The sequence below is a fragment of the Macrobrachium rosenbergii genome, chromosome 43 (genome assembly GCF_040412425.1).
Source record: "Macrobrachium rosenbergii isolate ZJJX-2024 chromosome 43, ASM4041242v1, whole genome shotgun sequence".
NCBI classification, from domain to species: Eukaryota; Metazoa; Arthropoda; class Malacostraca; order Decapoda; family Palaemonidae; genus Macrobrachium; species Macrobrachium rosenbergii.
The window spans coordinates 17,921,782-17,944,281 of record NC_089783.1 but is presented as its reverse complement, the minus strand read 5'-3'; the positions used below and the strand labels follow the sequence as shown (position 1 = coordinate 17,944,281).

The 22,500-nt window shown below is 35.2% G+C and overlaps 2 long non-coding RNA genes across 3 annotated transcripts in view; both read right to left on the bottom strand.

Moving 5' to 3' along the window:
- Positions 1–769: 769 nt before the first annotated feature.
- Positions 770–22,500, bottom strand: part of LOC136828615 (uncharacterized) — a 382,648-nt gene continuing 360,917 nt past the window's right edge. Inside the window, exon 3 of the long non-coding RNA XR_010850146.1 lies at positions 770–843. This is a non-coding gene — a long non-coding RNA (uncharacterized lncRNA). The remainder of the gene's footprint in view (positions 844–22,500) is intronic.
- LOC136828614 (uncharacterized) lies at positions 1,724–12,525 on the bottom strand. Of its 2 annotated transcripts, none has more exons than XR_010850144.1 (3): positions 12,439–12,525; positions 6,854–6,937; positions 1,724–3,145 (listed from the first exon to the last, which is right to left on the bottom strand). It is a non-coding gene; the product is annotated as an uncharacterized lncRNA (long non-coding RNA). The 2 variants fall into 2 exon arrangements; XR_010850143.1 differs by lacking the exon at positions 12,439–12,525 and adding an exon at positions 8,031–8,231.

Sequence of the window (22,500 nt, the reverse complement as noted above, 5' to 3'; positions counted from 1 at the left end):
AATACTGGACTTTTCCTGCCTTTCTTGTAAACAGCTATCTGCATCTTTACAATATTGGCTAATAGACATTTATACATAGCTAATGGTGTGAAATTCTTAGAAGCATGAAGTACACACGAATCTATATTCACCCTAAAGGAGGGTTATGCGAATCCATCTGTCGTCACTTGTTTATAAATTCAGCAACGGACAGCAGTAAAGGTTTTATCTACAGAGCAAATTCACCTATATGCATAAAATATAGTTTACAAAATGCGGCGATCTTATAAGCCTATAATTGCTGTTCATACTCGGCCACCTGGATACGTTAATCCTCTCTGCTGTCTAGGTCAAGTAAGAAACAATAAGTAACTGTAGCTTGCTGAAATGACGAAAATGAAAACATTCACATGGCAATCTGATACTTTCAGTACACGTGGCTTTGTGGATGAAACTATTTTATTATCCCTGGTTTTCGTGCATCGCAAGGAATCAGCTTTCATTTGCAGTAATTAACAAGTATAGCTATCACTGCAGTATTTTTTGCTTATTTCATGATTATCTTGGATGTAATCCTATGATTTTACTCAACTCTTTGTATTTGTTTACACACCAGAACACTTACATTAAAAAAAATATACAAAAAGTTTATATATTAATTCTGATTTTTACCACAAGACAACTCTTTTGCCATAAAATTATGACTTCATTCCTGCGATTATCTGGAAGTTGAGTTCTACCGTAGTTGTCTGGGTAACCGAATTCAGAGAACTTCGAATCCTCACAGGATAGTCTTAACGAACAGCGTCGCTTTCCATTAGTATTAGTGTCGATGTTATGGTCTGCTGCAGCTACACCAAGAGCCTGAGCCTAAGGAAAGTAGTTTGGTTTTAGAATAGACAGTTTCCATGACATAACCTACCCTCTTAACGTGAAAATAGCCTGTTCAGTTAGTTCCAGCAGCTATTCTAATGTTATTTTGATTAATACTACATCGTACGAGAAAACTTTCCCAGTAACAATCCCATGTATTAGTATTATTGTTACTCCAAACTGCCATCAACTTTCACATTAACAACCCCATATATTGCTGTAGCCTCCTCGTACTAACCTGGCGGAGAAACCCCGCCCACCATTGTAACTGCGTAGGTTGCAGAATTTGTCAGTATTGTATCGATTCCGAATTTAATAATTAACAAGCATACAAAATATAGCATTACAAAATCTTAATATATAAATTTATATTGTTTCTGCATAGTTGCTGTCACTAAAATATTTGTAATTGTATAAAAAAAAACCAGAGTGTAATTTTATGCAAAAGAGAAGCCTGCTGGTTAATGGAAGTCATTGTTTTGGCGGGATTGTCGAATCTTACTCTTTGTCACCTCATCAGCTGATTTCAGCGACGTTAACAAATTACTTTTACTGATTAGCTAATCTCCAATTGTATTTGAATTAATGTTTGGGTTTAATCGTAAGAACATTCTTTGGTCTAAGGTGATCTAAAATTAATTTGCTCTAGGCCTACGTAATTATTCAAAACCTGGAGGACTATTGACTAAATTAAATCTACTTAAATAGTATTACATATAATCCATTAAATTTCAGGTCTGCAAATCTGGCTGTTATTTTATAGAAAAATATATATTTCGAAATGTAGGCTAGGCATATTTGTATGCATTATAAACTGTTTGGTAGTACTATAAAGGAGAGGCAAAAAGGAAACCAATAATGTTTATTACCTAAATATAAACAAACCTACAAACAAGACAAACACATACACGCAATCTCTATTTCTCTCATGTAATCATTCGTCTCCGTCAAATTCACTACTGTCATCATCGATGTTTATAATAAAACTTTCCAATAGATGATCGAAGGCTATCTTTCCTCCTATATTCAACTTTCAACTTTCCCCAAGTGGTTTATACATTTCCTCCAATCTTCCACGGTTACGCTGTTTATGGCAGTTCTTGCTACTACTTCTTTCTTCAGAGTTGGTTTCCGTGAGAATTCTTTTTTACTTCTGTCTTAATCTGAGCCCAGATAAGTTCGATGGGGTTTAACCGACAGTGATAAGGGGGAAGTCGGAGTATTTGCTGACCCGCTTCACGAACTACAGTATTTCATCAATGGCATACACTTGCTTACATCTGTTTACTTTGACAAGGTCAAGGAGTTCGTGTTTGTTGTGTGAAGGATAATGGTTAATGCAGTTTTCTGTTAGCCACTGGATTATTTCACAATTCTTGAACTGCTGGTTGGTGCTTTTTAAATTTTTTGAATGGTAAGAAGCATTATCCATTATTATAAGGGAATGTGCTGGAATATTTGGCAGTAGCTGTCTGAAACCAGTCACGGAAGCACATAGTTCATGCTGTCATGATAATCACCCTTATTGCCATTCTTTCATCTGAAAAATCCGAGCTCCTGGAATGAATCCGTCACGGCCACATGCACGTAAAATTATGAATGCCACCTTTACCTACTTTTAATTTTGGGCCTACTGATCCGTCAGTAATTGTCCAACATTTACTTACACAGTCGTTCTGGTTTATCCATGTTTCATCTAGATAAATCGCTTTCTTTGAACTGCTTTACTTACAGTGTCGTTCTGGTTTATCCAGGTTTCATCTTGCTTTGAACTGCTAGAGTTTTTCATTGAGGATTCTCAAATATTTGTTCCTCGCAACAACCAAGTCCTCTCTCTCCATTAACAAATCTTCCGCTTCTAACCTTATTATAACTGAATCCAAGTTTCACAAGTAAGAGTATGGACGTCTGGGCACCAGGAAAACTTATAGGTGGCTTTTTCAAGTACAGATTCCATGGTGGGAATTTCACCCCTTCCATAAAAAGAGGATCACTCGCCGTAGGCATTCTTCATCAAAGTCGTCTACTGCTCCTACTGCTCCCAGCACAGGTGATATCCTTGTCCTAGAGGGTGTAGATTTTATTCAATGCTCTCTTTGCTGTTTTATGCGTTGAAGGGTTCAGATAAAGATGCCTGTAGCAGCAGCAGCAGTCTTACTCTCAACATCCATCCCGCTTTCTCTTTGATCTTGATTTCGATAATGATATACGTTCAGAATAATTCTTCTTGACTGGCTCGTTAACCGTGAATAGCAATGGGCCTCTTCCCTTCTTGCTTGAGCCATGGCGCATCCTGTCAAATTGGAATGACGTCCATTAGAATTTTGTACATATATGTATATATATATACATTATATATATGTATATGTATATATATATACATTATATATGTATATGTATATATATACATTATATATGTATGTATATATATACATTATATATGTATATGTATATATATACATTATATATGTATATGTATATATATACATTATATATGTATGTATATATAATTGTTATTAATGTATAATATACAGTATGTATACAATATTTATATACACTATAAAATGTATATATACAGCAATGTATATGTATGTATAATATATAATGTATATAACATACATTATATTATACATGCATACACATACATGTATACATATATAAACAGACTTGCATACTCAATTGAATTTTACTGGATAACTGAGAATATCTTCTGAAGATTGTTTTGTTAATCTGTCGAGACAGCAGTTTCATGCTATTTTCGAGCTAACTGAAGTGGAAATATAAAAGCTAGTTAGTATTTAATGCTTTTACTGAGTAATTTTACTGAATCGAGAAAAATATGTCTAAAAATTATATGTATGTAGGTTTCCTATATGCCAAAAACATGTATTAAAATGACAACGTTAAAGTTATAATTTAGAAGTGAATGTTAGCAAACTAAGGCAATTAACCACATATAGGCCTATAACCTACAGCTTCATTTACAATACGACTCCATAAATTCATAAACACTTAAATGTATAGTAGCATAAAACATAGGGTAAATAAAGAGAATTTTGCGGTTTAGACAATTATTGGAACTAGTCCTATACAAGGCTACCAATCTGCTTCCCCAAATTCAACCACTTAACCAAGGAATTTTAGTAAATAGCCCAAGTATTCGAAATTCTAGCGATGATTTCTGAGTTTGACTACATAAGGAATATGATCTGATAAAATCCTATACTGGTACTCAATACTGCCATTGCTGTTTGAAATCGCCCCCGGGGCCCCAAAGTGAAGGGGGGCCCCAAAATGCGAAATTTAATCATTGTTGCTATGACAGCACAGGCTAAATCCAGTGGCCCCAAAATGGTCAAGGGCCCCATATATTTTGGACCCGAAAGTTTGGGGCCCACTAACGGGGCCCAATTTCCAATTTAGTGAACAAAAACTTAACCAAAATAATATGTACAAGAAATAGGGCTCTCCAGGGCCCCCCCTCCATAAACCTTAGAGCCCATTATAGACCTTCTCATACGGATCGTAGTTGAGTGGGTAACGTTGATTGGGGTAAGGGCAGGGCCGATCTAAGGCAACTGATTACTGCTTATAGGGGTCTTAATTATCCTATGAGGGCCCCCCGTAACGGGATTAAGTGGATCTTAAATTATCCAATGTACACCTAGTTTTAAGAAATAAAATTTCTGAAATTTACACTTATAAGTGCCTTTGAAAATATCCTACAATTACTCATTCTAAAAATTTTCCCGGGGCGGCTTACAGAGCCTCCCCTACCCAAACCCCAAGCTGCTTTGGCTCGCTTTGCTCGCCCCCACCCCGTAAGAGGGGCCCCAAATGGGACTGTGCCCCTCGGACCCCAAAATGTCTAGGAACGCCCCTGTCCGCCAGGTTAGTGCGAGGAGGCTTTACCATTGTTCCTTCGAACTCCCAAAGAGAACAGGATAGAGATATATTTAATAGGGAACCAATCATACACGGACACCGCCGCACCTAACTTTAGTGCTACATAATTGTGAAAGGTGCAACGCAAACACTACTATCTAGCAACTTTCGTCCTTTAGTATCCAGTCTCAGGGGAACAAACTGCACAAGCCCAAGGGGCGAAAAATTAAGTTGGGGAATTCAGAATAAGAAAGGGGTTCCCGAACTAAGCTTCGGCGCTGGAGGAAAGGTGGAAAAATTAAGTTAGGGAATTCAGAATAAGGGGTTCCCGAACAAAGCTTCGGCGCTGGAGGAAAGGTGGGCGAAGGTTGGGGTCAATGAAAATATGCAATGCAATCTGAACTGTCAATTTCGTAACATGAAAGCTTTGCTTGAAGAGTAAGAGGGGGGGGTGGGTAGGGTGGGGGTGTTGAGCGCGTTGACGGAACGACGTTAACAAAATTGCAAAAACTTTGAATTACGATTTCCACTATTAACCAGCCTATTAAAATACCTGACAAGTCCACGACATTAGTGTCAAAAACAATTCTTTAAAATCCCAAGACCTAGGCGACTTAGAAAACCGTTAAGATCCACGTATTACCTGTCTAGTTCCTATTTACTAGTGGGAATGAAATTCTCAGTTATAAAAGTATGAGACAGTTACCCTACCCTATTTTCAGCTGCACTAATACATTCAAACTTACGTCTCATGACCCAACAAAGGGCTCAAGTACTGTAATACCCTCTACTATTAATAACTTGAACTGTCAAATGTCTCCCTAGGTCTGACTATGGCGTTTTTTACCCCAGTCTACTCCCAGCATCCTTAAGAGAGACTTGAGTATTACCTTTATCCTAACCCTTGCATCTATTTAAAATTAGCACGTTCCTCACCCTATTCTAGCCTATCCTATATTTCAAGTTCCATATCTGACTTCTCATTAAGTCCTAGCTACACGAAAACTATCAATCTTGCAGTTCTAACCTAAGTTAGAAGTTGGATGGTTTGAAATCCCTATTGCGCATGGTGACAAAAGTCACCATGCTTGTTTTTGAACTTCCTGTTGTGCATGGTGACCAAGTCACCATGCACAACATAAAAGTCCACCTTTGCCTGGCAGGTGGCACCGCCACCCCGGCAAAGGTGGACTTGGGAAGTGAGCAAAGAATAATTTAAATGTAAAACTTGACTCACACGCAAAACTTGACTCACACGCAAAACTTGACTCACACGCAAAACTTGACTCACACGCAAAACTTGACTCACACGCAAAACTTGACTCACACGCAAAACTTGACTCACACGCAAAACTTGACTCACACGCAAAACTTGACTCACACGCAAAACTTGACTCACACGCAAAACTTGACTCACACGCAAAACTTGACTCACACGCAAAACTTGACTCACACGCAAAACTTGACTCAAGAGCTTTAAAAATTGTTACTGTTCAAAAACTTCCGATTCCAGGAGAGACTAAACTAAACTTTACATTCTTAAAAACAAAACTAGCTGAAATTACAAGATCAAACCACAAGGCAAAAGTTTAAATTTAAACAAACTTAAATCCACTAGCCTAAAAAAAAAAAAATACTAGATTTACTCTACACACTTTCAAAAATCACCTTCCCCACGCATTAAACGTCCACACGCATTAAATTAAACGTCCACACGCATTAATCGTCCACACGCATTAAACGTCCACACGCATTAAACGTCCACACGCATTAAACGTCCACACGCATTAAACGTCCACACGCATTAAACGTCCACACTCAAAAATAGAAATTAAATAAAACAAAGTTCTGAAGCCGAAACAATTCCTAAAATTTCTTGAAATGCTGAAAGCTGGTAAAGTTAAATTTTAACCTTTGCAATTTTAAAGATACAAAATAGACAATTTCAAAATTCTCAAAACTAAGGTTTTGAATCTTAAAAAATAAACCAAATGAATTAAAACAAAGCCTCAACTTAGAATGAAGACTTACGGGTTTTGAAAAAGCTAAGCTAAAAAATGATCGGGGGGTTGCTAAAGTCAGTCAACTAAAAAAAAACAAGACATAATTAACTCACCCACTAAACCTGTTTAGTCATAAGGTATCGGTACATCTAAGACAGCTCTCATTGTGGCAAACTTATTTAACGACACACCCTGACCTGAATAAGAAAATACATTAAAGCCCAAAATGTTCTAGTAAGTGGAAAGAACTAAAGGCTGACTATTGGTTACAATCAGCTGGGCCATCTGATAAGTTTTAAAATACTAAGACAAGGGGCAGCAAGCAAGGCTTTATAAATACTGATAAGCGTTATTACTAGTTTAGTGCCACTTAAGCCTACAATAATTAATGTTTAAATCAACATAATATACCCCATACTAGGAAGGCTATGGTAGTCTAGTTAAGCCCCTATAATTCTCAAGAAACTTTAAACCCTATTGCATCGTAAGACTCTATTGCAGCAAAGTTAAAATGAAAACATCTGTAGCACTGCATAAGATTGCTAATATAAAATCAAAGTGCATAGAATTACCACTCAAAGCAATCTAGTTCAGCTTAGTAATAAATAAGCTTCGTAACAGTTAAATACCATGTTGAAGGGCAATCTACAACAATAAACATTTAAAACAGTTATGGTAGGAATTTACAACAAAAAATTCGAAAATACCAATATTTGATAAAAACCCGTAAACTGTAAACTTTCATACGACACCTGTATATCAAAGCTCAAATACCACAATCTAAATATTTGAGAAATAAACGCAAGACTGGCAACAGTATCCACTCTCACACCCAACAAACCTTGAAGCACGCCTTCACGCCTAAAATCTTGCAAAGTCTATTCACAATACGACATACCTGACAAACTGCTCGAGCTTCTATAGACCTCGAATGAATATTGTAAACAGAAGAAAAATTTCAGTTTGCCTTAATTTAACCAGACCACTGAACTGACTAACAGCTCCCCTAGGGCTAGCACAAAGGATTAGATTTATTTTACGTGGCTAAGAACCAATTGGTTTCCTAGCAACGGGACCTACAGCTTATTGTGGAATTTGAACCTAGGACAAACTAAGTCAGGCTAGAGAGCATTTGTACACTACGCACCATGACTATGCAACAAAATATCGCCTGCAGTGAAGATCATACAAGAAATAAAATTTAAAAAAGGACTAAACACTCCTATTCTGCAGGAGCTACGATACTGACAAGAAAACACAAACAATTATAAAATATAAGAAGCACCTTACTTTGAAAACGTACAAGGGCCAGTCAGAGAGGGAATCATCCCTGTGGAGTACTGTACATAAAACCAAACACAGTGAAACAAAGTGAAACCAACGATCGTCCAGAACAGCACGGCCGAGATCCCAAACGCAAATGAACCAGGAGGTCGAGTTAGGTATCAACGAAACCTGTCTTACCAAGCCGGGGACTCTACAGCACTGAAACAAGCTGTTCTTGAGGATAACAGCCAACGACCGCTGCAACTGCCTGCTTGTGGAACGTGGCTTTATTGCCCTTTCGCCACCGAAGAAGTTTAAGGCGATGATCAGAAAATCAACAGAAATTATTATTATTATATTATTATTATTATTATTATTATTGAGAGTTGCCGGGCACTCTTCATTATAGCGAACTACCCCAATTATGTATCAGTAGTTAGCCCATCTGAAAAGAAATATTATTATTATTATTATTATTATTATTATTATTATTATTATTATTATTATTATTATTATTATTATTATTATTATGGAAATATGCCATTTACTCTTCCTTTTTAGCAAACTACCTGAATTGTGTGTCGGTGTTTGGTCTTTATCTGGAATTATTATTATTATTATTATTATTATTATTATTATTATTATTATTATTATTATTATTATTATTATTGTTGTTGTTGTTGCTGTTGTTTTCAGCGGTGCTTGGGAATGAGAGTTCATGAATATTACTTTTTATTAGCGTACTTAATTTAGTATATGGCCCGGAGCTGAAACAAAGGATATTGTTATCATTATTCTTAGTCAATGTAACATGGCGTCACAATGACATGGTCATAGGCAAAAATAGTATAGAACACTTTAGTTAAGGTGATTCAACGGTGAGTTTATTAACTCGCACCAATGAATGCAAGGAAATTTTTATAATTAAATTTAATATTACTAATTAAAGATGCGTAGGTTCGTAATCTACTACGGTAAAAGTCACCTTCAGCGATGTGCCATATGGATTCGAGGCTTGCAGTGATAAATATATCCCAAAATTTTGGGGAAATTGAGGAGGTAGGAGGACAAAGTGGCATTAAATAAATCATTTATATCTGTCGTAAGTGATATAATTAGCGGCTAATTCGAACAGTGGTCAATGACTTTACTGAAACCAGATCATATTGTTCGGTCATCGCCTGATATTCGAATCCTGTTTCGATGTTATTAGGTGGAGCTGGGAAAACTATTATGAGGATTATATATATATATATATATATATATATATATATATATATATATATATATATATATATATATATATATATATATATAAATGCTAAAATTATCTTTGGTCCTATTTCATCACCTCTAAAACGGTGGTAGGTGCTATCTCATTTCTGAGAACTTTTAATATACGCTAGAATAAACTTTCAGCTTTCCAATGGTACCATTTTACTGATAATAAAAATTACACGGGTAAAATCAGAAAGCATTTTGTGGAAACTTCCAATGCCTCTAACTCTTCAACTGCTCACCCAGGAGTAAATGACCAAGACCTGAGCGTAAACAATTGGGTCGACCCGTCTGGACCGGAGAGGGTTAATATTCTTGAGGGGAACCGCCTTAGGGTAATCTAGTCATTGCGCACATAATAGTAAGCAAGTACTGGTTTCCTCTCCTTGTCTTAGGCAAAGGTCCTACACAGTCCACAATAATCTTATAAAATGGTTCACTTACCACAGGTATAGAAGATAAAGGGGCAGGTGGAAAGGGTTTATTCACGTTATCGACAAGTTGGCAAACATGGCAGGTTTGTATATACTTTGAAACATCAGCCTTCATTTTTGGCCAGAAGAAATGAGAGAGAATTTTTTGGAAAGTCTTGTGAACTCCTAAATGACCTTGCATTCCATCATGGGCCATTGACATCATATTATCTCTAAAACATTTTGGGAGCATAACCTGATGTACTTCCGACCATTCTTCAGCTGGGCAATCAACAGGACGGAATCTCATAAAAACTCCACCTTCAAAATAAAAACCAGCATTAGTAACAAGATCCTTTTTGTCGACAGCCTTATTTAAAATATCAGTTAATGTAGGATCATTCGTTTGTGCCTCGATCAAGCTATCTTTGCTAAAGGGCAATTGAAGATAATCAAAAGATGAACGGCTTTCTTCATTACTTCTATAAGCCTTCCCCCTTAGCGAGTGAGTGACAGCACAACTGGGAAATAAACCAGGAAACTCGTTCTCAATACCAGCTGAGTGATCGTCCAATAATGAGCTCTCCACAACTACAGGGTCAGGAACAACAAGTGTACCAGCAAGATCATTGCCCAACAAAACCTGTACATCATTCACCAGTAATGGTTGAAATATTACTCCAACAATCACATGACCTGAAATCAGCTTACTGACCAAGTTAACTTTGGCCAAAGGGAGACTAGGATTTCCTGACAAATCTTTCAGCAAGACTCGTTCACATGTGAACGATTTCTCAACACCAGGGAGGCAACTACCTACCAAGATACTTTGAGCTGACCCTGTATCACGGAGAATATTTACGTTTATGGAATCATCACAGTCTGTTAAGGAAACCTTACCACTAAATTTAAGTTCTTTAAAAGGACCCTGTTCGTCTTTACCTGCAGGCATTTCGTCCTTACCACTCTGATTTCCCAAAATATTATTAGGTTGTGCATTTGGCTGAATTTGTAAATTCAGATAGTGCTCAGCCATATCATTGTTATCCTGGCCTGTTAAGGGCTTGAAATGCTTTGACTTTTTACAGCTTTTAGACCAGCATTCAGAAATACTGTGACCTAACCTCTTACAATAAGAACAAGACATATCAGATTTGTTACGCTTTGACCTGACATTCTGAGACAGCTTACTAACATCACCATTCTGAGCTCTAGGGGAACTGACAAAGACAGACTTAATATTAAAATTTCTTCCAGCAACCGACTGGTTCTGAACTTTATGGGTTAGAGAATAAGAATCCTCTGCAATGGCAGCCTTTTTAAGTAAACTTATTTCCCGATCTGCCAAATACAATTTAACAGGTATGGGTTTACACCTTTTAAATTCTTCCATAACTATAAGGTTATACAAAGAATCAAAGTCATTTACTGAACATAACCCTAACCATTTCTTAAAAGATCTAAATTTCTCCTTTGCAAACTCAACATAAGTCTTACTAGGGAGTTTTTGTAGCTTTCAGAATTGCTGACGATAGCCTTGAACAGTTCATTCATAAGCTGCCATAATAGACGTTTTCACCAGTTCATAGTTTTTTTATTCCTCTACTGCAAGATTAGCATAAACAAGTGCCCCCTTTCCAACCAATACCGTTTGTATTAATATAGTCCAAAATTCTGTAGATCAAGCTAAAGTAGTTACCGTCTTCTCAAATTATCTAAAGAAAACCTCAGGATTCGACTCTTCAAACTTAGCCACATCAAAAGGAAGGGGTTCCGACAAAACGTTGGGCGAAGGCTGTTTGCTCTTCAGCTTAGCGAGTTCAAGCTCTTTGTCCAATTTCTCCTTTTCAAGAGCATGCGTCTCCTTCTCTAACCCAAGTTTCTCAATCTGAAACTCTCGCTCTTGAGGAGCATCCATTTCCAATATTTGCTAACTAGTAGCCTGCAGATTTTAAAATTGCATACTTAGACGCTTTTTGCTTCAGACTTGCATAAATCAATAGCATCCTCGGGCAAAACGTTAAACACAAAATCATGGATAACGCTTGTCTTAATTTCACTTTTGGTCATTCCAGACTTATCCTGCGCGTGATAATATCTAGCAAGATATATCCAGTCATCTTTTCTAGGGGAATTATCGGTGATTAAATCCAGGGAGAGGTTACCTGTAAAATCGTGCGCATCGAAAGGCATGTTTACCAATATTTACCGAATCTGAAAAAAATAATGGTCCTCCAACAAATTAACATTAGACAAGAGTTATTCGGCTTTCCAAACTTGAGATGATATTGGAAAATAAATGAAGAGAATCATAGGTTGCAATAATGATCATTAGGATATAACCAAATGATATTTTATAGGGTATGACGGCAATGTCATAAGCGCGTTCTTGTGACCAATACCAGTGCACAAACAACCAACAATTTGAGAAAGAAGTAGTTCCAAGTTATCAGGCAACTAGTCAACTAACAGTTAAGAGATCCCGGACAGGCGCCCCCACTTGTAACAAACCCAACTCGGTTTGCCGTACCTTCTATATGACCTGCTTCCTAGCCGATTTTAGTATGGATTTGCTACAAAAAGGTGGTTATTAAAAGACACCGGGTCCCACTGATAATACATTTCACAAACAAACAGGAACAATCATTACTCAATACAAACAATACTAAGAATCCAATACACATAAAACTATCGGCAAAAGATAGGGAAAACTTCACTCTGAACATAAAAACCACCGTTACCCCATAACTCAGAACCCATGGTCGGAGGATGGGAAAAAAGTAGGACCCTCGCAGGAGTCAGGCGAGAACTGATTTCTCCGGAAAAACGAGAATAGGATTTTTAAAGCAAATAAGAATCCGACTAATTTCTTTGAGCAACAACCAAACAACTGAACAATCTGTTAAAAGGGCTGTTAAATGTTTGCAAGAAAACATAAACAAACAAATTACCCTATGACTACACTACAAAACAAAAACATTTAATGAATGCTTGTTACAATAAAAAACAGAATGCCTTTCCATAGCTCCATTATGTCTGCTGTCTGAGTGTCTGCTCCCGCCTTCGGATATATATATATATATATATATATATATATATATATATATATACCTGAACCCTGGTGTGATGTGGAAATACATGAAGGCGCTCGGTTCAAGTCATTTCTATTCACCTTTCTCCTGGCTGATGCATATATATATATATATATATATATATATATATATATATATATATATATATATATATATATATATATATATATATATATATATATATATATATATATATATACATAATGTGCATATAAATACATAAAAGTTAGGGAGAGAGAGAGAGAGAGAGAGAGAGAGAGAGAGAGAGAGAGAGAGCTCCAGATGCATAAATAACTAGCAAAATAGGAGACAGGTAAGTAGACATACGAAGTACGTATTATTATGTTGGATCAAATGGGATAGATACCTCCAAAATTCAGAAAGTGCTACAAAAAATGACATCCACACTCAGAGGAGGCAAATATAGAAAAATGTATGTTGGCATAATAAGATTATGGTAGTATCTAGTAGTCATTTATAATGTGGAGCTGGGTTCTTTTTTTTTTTTTTGGGGGTTTCATAGCATTCGCACTAAAGCCTCTCAAGCACATAATGAGCATTCGCAATATAAAGGGTCATTTTTATCCCTGTCAATTAGAGGGACTCTAATTGCTTGTGTAAATAAACTAACAATAAATAATACAGATATGAGTGTACTAAAACAAAACAAATGTCTTTAAAAACGAAAACTGTTTCAGCTTGGACTAAAGTATATGACAGTGGGCACCAGATTTCAAGAAAAGTTGTCTTGTTTAACCATTCGGCAAATATGCCATAATCTTGAAATGTTGACGCTCGCACGCACATTTATACACTCACAAATATTATCTCATTGAAAGCTAAAAAGTTAAGTATATCTTAGTTTAACCAGACCACTGAGCTGATTAACAGCTCTCCTAGGGCTGGCCCGAAGGATTAGACTTATTTAACGTGGCTAAGAACCAACTGGTTACTTAGCAACGGGACCTACAGCTTATTGTGGAATCCGAACCACATTATAGCGAGAAACGAATTTCTATCACCAGAAATAAATTCCTCTAACTCTTCATTAGCCGGCCGGAGACTCGAACTCGGGTCTAGCGAGTGCTAGCCCACAACTCTGCCGACTCGCCCAACGAAGAACTATTGAAGATCCAAATGGTGGATATATCTGGGAGTACAAAAACGGCCTGACCTCATGTTTGTGATGTCATTATCAAGCTTATAATGTTCCAAATCTGACTTGCGGAAAAACTTCTAAGGACATAGGACTAGGCCTTAGAAGATTTTAAAACAGATTCTGGAATATGTCCCACTCATAAAGCCACACCACGCAGAATGCAAGAATGAAGGCCCAGACAAGAACCGTGTGCATATGTAATGAGATCTTTTTAAACACACCTGAGCCTTGTTTATCTTTCGGTTCCGGGTAATGAAGCAACGTCAAGAAATCCTCACAGGAAAAAGAAAGTAAGAGGGTTTCCACTGTATGTAAAGAGGGGTGAAAAACTTCTTTTCAGAATGGAAGGTAAAATCAAGATAAAATGGTTCCAAGTATAAAAAAATATGTCTGTTGTCTGTTCCTTGTAAGATTTATGAGATGTGTGTTTCTTTAGGAAGGTAAAACTCAAACAGTTGTAGACTTTTTTTTTTCTTCTAGGGAAGGTGAATGTTTTCTTTCAAGATGTTACGCAGTATCTTTAAATGAAACTTAGTACATACCATATGGTGTTGATTTTGTTAGTTTAGATTTTAAAGTTATATTCGACTAATTGTAAGAATAACACAATTCCAAGTTGTTAGTTGTATTAGTAAAAGGTGTTTGATGACATGATATGAAAATCCAAACAAAGATATTTTTACGCTCCACTAACCTAACCAGTAATAAAACAAGCTGTTTAACTCATATATATATATATATATATATATATATATATATATATATATATATATATATATATATATATATATATATATATATATATATATGTATATATATATATATATATATATATATATATATATATATATATATATATATATATATATATATATATATATATATATATATATATATATATATATATATATATATATATATATATATATATATATATATATATATATATATATATGTATATATATATATATATATATATATATATATATATATATATATATATAATATAATTATATATATATAGTGTGTGTGTATTACAAACAAAAAGTGACTAAAAACTGTGAGGTTTGGATAAGAAAATAGTTAAAATTGAGTTATCTACACTCGCCATTCAAATTCAATATATGGAAAATGACCTTCGATATCGGTTTTGCGCCATTTAGCCAGTTGATTTAGCCAAGACTCTTTGATCAGCTGTAGAATATTAGTCTACTAGCAATTCCCTTTACTTACACTGCACACATTGTCGTCGTTTTTTGCATTCTTTCAAACTGAGAAGAATTACTGCCTCAAATGGCTTAATTCATCAACCACTAATTATTTTTGGGTTGAGTACATAAGAATTTATATTAATTACCTCGGCATAACGCTGACTGATCCCACTCACCAAAGACTGATCTGTCGTGCATATGAGGCAGATAAGAAAGTATAACACATGAACTCAATTACTCTTGCCATTGATCTGCGATTCGTTTCTTTAAAGGTATGCTTGATTAAATTTGGCTTTGATTAATGTTAGCTGTATTCTTCTTTTAACGTGCTTTTTTCCCATTTGTATGGGGTAAGCACGATGCCTTCTTTTTGAAGGACTTTGATTTGGCTTTGGGGTAGACTTTGTAGTCTCGATCGGCTGCCCTGCCTGTCATCGCTTAGACCCCGGCAGTGTATGTACATGTATTATACCAGTCACCAGCGCCCTTTCTCCCAGCAGCGAGGAGACGTTGCGCGTTTAGGTCGACAGTCGAGACGTGTGAGGTGTCTGTTATGTTTTTTAGAAAGATGATGGAGTGGCTTTGTTTGTGTGTGTATTAGTCGGTAACACCCATTTGCTTTTAAGCAAACCTATTCGTTGATTACATACATAATCCCGGGGTGTCTACACGGAGAGCAAAGTGTCCGCCTCTCTGACCGGTCGGCTGCGGATTTGAACCCGCGCCACAGACCTCTAAGAAGTCCGAGGCTGCATAACGATGTATTTTTTCTTAATATTTTCTAGTCTTTTATATTTGTTCACACTTAGCTTTAGCCTTAGTCAGTACTTGTATATTTAATTGCGATATCTTTAAAATGTTCAAGTAACGAATTAAGTCAATAATTCAATTTCATTTTCCGTCAGTTTATTTTGTAATGCTTTGTATCGACACTTGGTATCGTAGAAAAGGAGAAGTTGTTTTGATTTTCTCATGTTACCATTTTTATTGCTTAAAATGTACAAACAGAGATAATTTATCAAGAATCACATTCCTATTACATTTGCTTACGAAAGCATAATTAGCAAAAGCGTTTATTTTGAGAGTGTGGAAAACCTTGAAAATGATATGCAAAGTAATATCCCAAAATTTGCAGAAATCGTAACATACGATACACAAAAATTAAAAGAAAAGCAGAGATGATTTGTGACTAGAAATAATTTATTTGTAAATGAATGTGAAATGGAATTATTCTGTGCAGAAGACACAAAAAGAATGAGTCGACCTACCTCTTTGAATATTATGATATTGAATTTAATCCAGATTTTTTTTTATATTACAGTTAAATTAAGATGAACTAGTGGTAATGAAACTAGCGCACCAATACCAACAACCCCCGTAGGGGGGTTAGTGGCGTCAGTGCACCTCATGCGGTGCAATGTAGGCATTACTTAAGGGTCTTTGCAGCGTCCCTTCGGCCCCTAGTTGCAACTGCTTTCATTCCTTTTACTGTACCTCCGTTCATATTCTCTTTCTTCCATCTTACTGTCCACCCTTGCCTAATAATTAATTATTAGTGCAACTGCGAGGTTTTCTTCCTGTTACACCTTTCAAACTTTTACTGTCAATTTCCGTTTCAACGCTGATTGGTCTTAGTTGCTCCAGTGCTTGGCATGTATGCCTGAAATTTATAAATCAATCAGTCAATGCTCACAACCAGTTATCTAAATTAATAAATCAATTAAGCATATTGTTTATAGCGTGACCAAATTATTTAATTTCATTTTCTTTTATGACCAATGCGTGGAACGAATCGTAACTTCAATTTGGCCGCGGAAAGAAAAGAGAGGTAGGATTCAATGAGGACTTCACAATTTAGTAAAACTTGGGATTAATTACAAGAAAAAAGTACTGCTCAGCACCCCACACTAGCAATATTATGATACAAGTAGATATTTTAAGTAATACTATCCGCTTTTGTTCCCCGCAAATTCTTTAAATTACTGAAAATTATAATTTTACATTTAATGTGTGTTTACTCAACACTAGACAGAAAACGTTTACAAATGGCAAGTGCCATGCTGGATCTATTTAGATTATTGACACTTTAACAATAAACCCTCAATCCAAACATTGCACTTTCAAAAGAACGAAATTCTCATTGTATCAAAGTGCTTATCAGTGGAAACTAAGACATGTGTGTTTACTTGGCAGTTTCCTTGCCGTCTTGCCAAATGAGATTTTCTCTTCCACTTACCTTACAGTTCTTTTGAGGGAAACGGCTTCTCCTTTGTCAGCTGCAGAAGGCGAAGAAGAGACTGCCAGGTCTAGTTTCATCTTCGATTTATATTTTTGTATTTAATTTTAGTTATCAACATCGTTTCTGCTTATCTACCTGGAGCCTCACATTTTGTTCAAGAGAGATCAAGTTTCTTAAATTTGTCATTGCAATTGAAAACGCATATAAATAGCTTTTGATTTTCTTATACAGACATAATACCCTGGTAAAACGGTTGCCTTTTGAATATGAACCAATAGCGTCAATTTCTTATATCTATGTCGTCGTTAGCTTCATGTTTTCCATGTCCAATTTTTCTTTCGATAGTTTATCTATAAATGCACTGCATGTATTTCGCATCAACTAAAATGTATGTATATGGATTATCAAAGAATGGAAATCTAGCAGTTTACCTAAATGAAAGGAAAATAAACCTTTTCATGATGTTCACATCTCTTCTAAACAGAGTAGTTGTTTTAAACTTCTGTGCTACAAACGTCAAAGTATCATTGCATGCAGTGATAATGGAGTAACAAAGGTTAATATATTATTCTTCTTCATATAGTCACCTCCTTTTTTGAAGTAGAATTCTTATTTCATAATGATTCCTTTGAGTCTTCAATGCTTCATGACACACATGGTCATACTTGAGCATATTTATGCATATCGTAGGAATTATCTTTGCATTGTAAAGCTATAATAATACAAAATATATAGGTTAATATTCATTTTATTCATAATTCTTTGTTATGCAATCACCTGTATTCTAGTAGAATACTGGTTCCACACTGATTTGTTTGAATCATCAAAGTATTATTATACTCATGATCACATACTAGTACAAATCTATAAACATTGTTGATATTTATTAAGTACCGCAGAGCTAGGACTCCACAATACTTTAAAAAATTTTCTCTATATATATATGCATCGGGATCGAACCCAGGTCTCTCAAACGAAAGGCAAGGGCGCTACCAACCGACTTAAACAAGTCATAAAAGAAGTTGGAACCTGGTTACTTTTGTGCACAATTCAGAAATTTTTTCCTGTGAAACACTCTTCATGCGTTGAATAGTTCCACCATATTCACGCTGGAAGGGTAATTTGTTGGTGCCCATGAAAAACCCATTTACAGAAGTACTTAGGGTTCTAATTTTTTTTATGACATGTTTGGGTCAGCTAGTCGCGCCCTTGCCTTTCATTTGAGAGACATGGATTCTATCCGATGTAAGTCAATATATATATATATATATATATATATATATATATATATATATATATATATATATATATATATATATATATATATATATATATATATATATATTGTAATTTCCACAATGGTCCCGTGGATGAAGTATATAATAAGTCCTCACATGTACCCTGAAGATGACTTTGGAATAAAAGTTGAAAATCTTGGTACCATTTCCTTTTATTTTCACGTGAGGACTTATTATATATACATACATATATATATATATATATATATATATATATATATATATATATATATATATATATATATATATATATATATATATGACTATTTATCACATCACCGTGATCCATATACAATCAGAAAGCTACAAACGTCCTTTAATATCCAATTCGCTCTACCTCGGAAATAATATATTTTCATATATATGTTACCGAAGGGGAATTTTTTAGTTGATAATAAGTCCACCGTCCCGTGGGGTCGAACCAGCGACGGACGAGGGCTCAGGACTACAGGGACGCACTAACGCAGTCGGCCACAATATATATATATATATATATATATATATATATATATATATATATATATATATATATATATATATATTGTGATAGCCACAATGACCTCTTTACTTCTCGATTTATAAAGCATTTTGAATATGCTTGTACCTAAAAAGCCTATGATGGAATTCTGACGCCTATGGAAGGATTCAACCCCGCACCCGATCTGTCAGAATCAGGTTGGCGTTAACCATTTGACAACGAAGAAGGATATTAGTCTGTTGTGGCTCATATGTACAAACTTTTGTCGAAATCATATGCATTTAATAGAGCTGAATGCACCTACATTTTTAGGCAGTAAAATGGTAGTAAAATTTTCAGTGTACTATTCGGGGATTATTTCAGTTTCATTTCTTGTTCAGAAACTTTCCATTTTACTTTCCATTTCGATTATTGCTTTACTTTGACTTCAATTTCTTTCTTTTTCAGCTATTTTGTTCCTGCTTTGCTCATATAGGAAATAAAGTGGCATTTGTTTCCTACTACTTTGTTAGGTTTTAATGAAACATCGAGTCTCTGTATTTCCCATCAAGAACATATGTTCTACTTTTATGAGTTTTGTAGGACGCCCAGCTTCCAGGCAGGAACAGTAGACTATTAAATTTCTATTTTGTTTAATTTAGAATTCTATGCTTAGCCCTATAAATAAATTTCTTGTTGCTGAAAGCAACAGGCAACTTGGAAAAGGTAAATATTTTTCAAGACAAATTTCTAGTTCTTACATGACTCAGTCTATCCACTTAAAATGTATTGGGCAATGAGTGAAAACAAAATATTCTGAAAATAGACAGACCAATAATAGTGAGCTTATGAAGCAAGAATGCTCCCGATCAGTGACATTAACAACAATAACTGTGAAATGAAATTACGAAAATACTCCTTTTAAAAGTATATGAGCCTCTTGCTCTTAAGGAGGAAATGTGGATCACATTATATCGTTAGCAACATTGTTATATAAGGATAATCCCGAAGGGAAAGTAAATTCAGCTTACTGAGTGGCAAGAAACACACAGCTTTAACAAGAAGAGATACAGAACCCCCCCCCCCCGACTTTCTTAGCAAAAATAATTTTAATTTGATTATCAAAGTCTACGGCCATCAGGCGGAAGATCTCTGTTTCACAAGTTCTTAATTCTTATCCTTCCCAAATTTAATCACTTAGAATCAGTTGAAGGGTCTCCTTTGTTAAGGTTTCTAACAGAAATGAGCAAAGTATTTTTATATCCTTGCTAACAAAAGGGTAAATGAAGCAAACACCAGACAGGTAGGAAAACAGTGAAACAACAAGAGAAAGCGAACGAACCGAACCAAAAACATATCTTCTCAGATGAGTTAAAAAAAAAAATGCTAACAATTTTGTCAAGCTTTCGTTTTAAACTCCTGTGGGAATAAAAATCTTCGGACGACTTACTTAGGATTTCCGTGGGACAAAAACCTGGAACTATTTCTTCCAAGCCTTTTCATGCATTATGAATAGCATTCGGAAAATTGAGGTAATATTTTACTCATTATTCATTTCCCTTCCATCACTCAGCAGAGGTCATACAAGGCTTGCAAAATTGACGCGTCAGCTGTTTATATTTTCTCTCGCTTCTGAAGCAGTGTTACCAGACAATCGCATCGGTCTGGCTCCTAACTCGGTCGGTCTGTATAGTGGAACGGGTTATGGGAACAGTGTTTGCCCGTCGGGCAGTGCCCGCTCGTGTGGACAGGGCTTAAAGCTGCATGTGAATCTTCTTAGCGATGGAAAAGAGGCGTGAAGCAGTTTTTGCATAATGAAAATAAAATCATAATGCAGATTTTCTTTTTTATTTTATTTGAGGTGTGTGCTCTTATTATTAAGTTCCTCGATTCCCTGTCAGATTATGCTTTTCCTTTCGATTGAATTCATTCTCGTTCATAGAAAATGGTTCCATTCCTTATGCTGAAGACAAGGAATAAGTATTAAGCTACAGTTACAGTCATTCTCTAGCGTCTTTCTTCCTTTCCTACCTTTCCTCGAATGATTGCTAGTCCTTAATTTGCACCGTTACCTTCGGTCTTCATTTTCTTTTCGAAATAATGGACACTGTTTATTATAAAGATTATGGAAATCTTATTCAATTCACAGTCATCAAAATTAATAATTCTCTTTATATCATGATTAGAAATTCTAGTGTAGTGTTTCCGTGTAGGATAAGTATAAATAATACAAAAATACTCTTATTTTCTATATACATACTACACTAAATTAGGTAGAGGCGTTATTTCTGGAAAGGAGTAAAATAATGACCAATCGAAATTTGCGTGTTATGCAAACACTTTCACATTATTGTTATTTTCATTACTTTTTAAGGGAATTATCAGATCATATAAAAATAATATAACATGTCAATTATCAACCGTGGTAGGCAACAGTAGTTTTTTCAACACTGCACAGATCATTGTACTTACTATTACCTGTAATCGGAAGAAATGCACTATAGTTCAAGTATTTTAAATGTAAAGGAACCTTTCGGATGATATAATAAGAAACCTTAAACTTGCTAACATGAAACGTGTTTAATACTTGAGAGGTTTCAGTGATTTGTTGCCTCGTTTATTTCTACAAAGGGTTCTTTGGTATGGATGATTACACCTGTGATCACTGTGATTTTGGAAGTGATTTTTCTCTAGTAATATGTCACTTGTTTAGACAAACACTTTCAATAAAACTAAGAGCTTAATTTGACTTTTGATTACCGGGACACGTAAGTTTGAATTTTTCCCTGCACGAGAAAATTATGATTAGAAAAATAGCGTCACCATTTCTCAAATGAATATAAGAAATTTTGTTTTCTTTTGCAAATGTATAATAAAAACATAATACCATTATCCTTTTCTTGCAATTAGTCGTATATATATATATATATATATATATATATATATATATATATATATATATATATATATATATATATATATATATATATATATATATATATATATATATATATACATATACGAGTGGTTATCGTTTCCGGAAGTAACTGTCATACATTTTAGTCATGATCCGAGAGATTAATGGTGTTCATAATTAAATAGAAAAGTTAAGCCAGATTCTTTTAATTTTATGCGTTTGTACAATATTCTTTTCTGTAAGAACACTTCCTACGCTGCCATTTCTTTACTCTAATGTTGGCCATCATTTTACCTAAACACTAACATTATTTTCTTCCCCGAACTAATCTGTTCATAGACTTCGAACACCTGATATTTTCAGCAATTAATAAGAGTTTTATTGCCCTTGAATGCCTTTGTAAAGTCGGCTTCCTCCCAAAACACCCAAC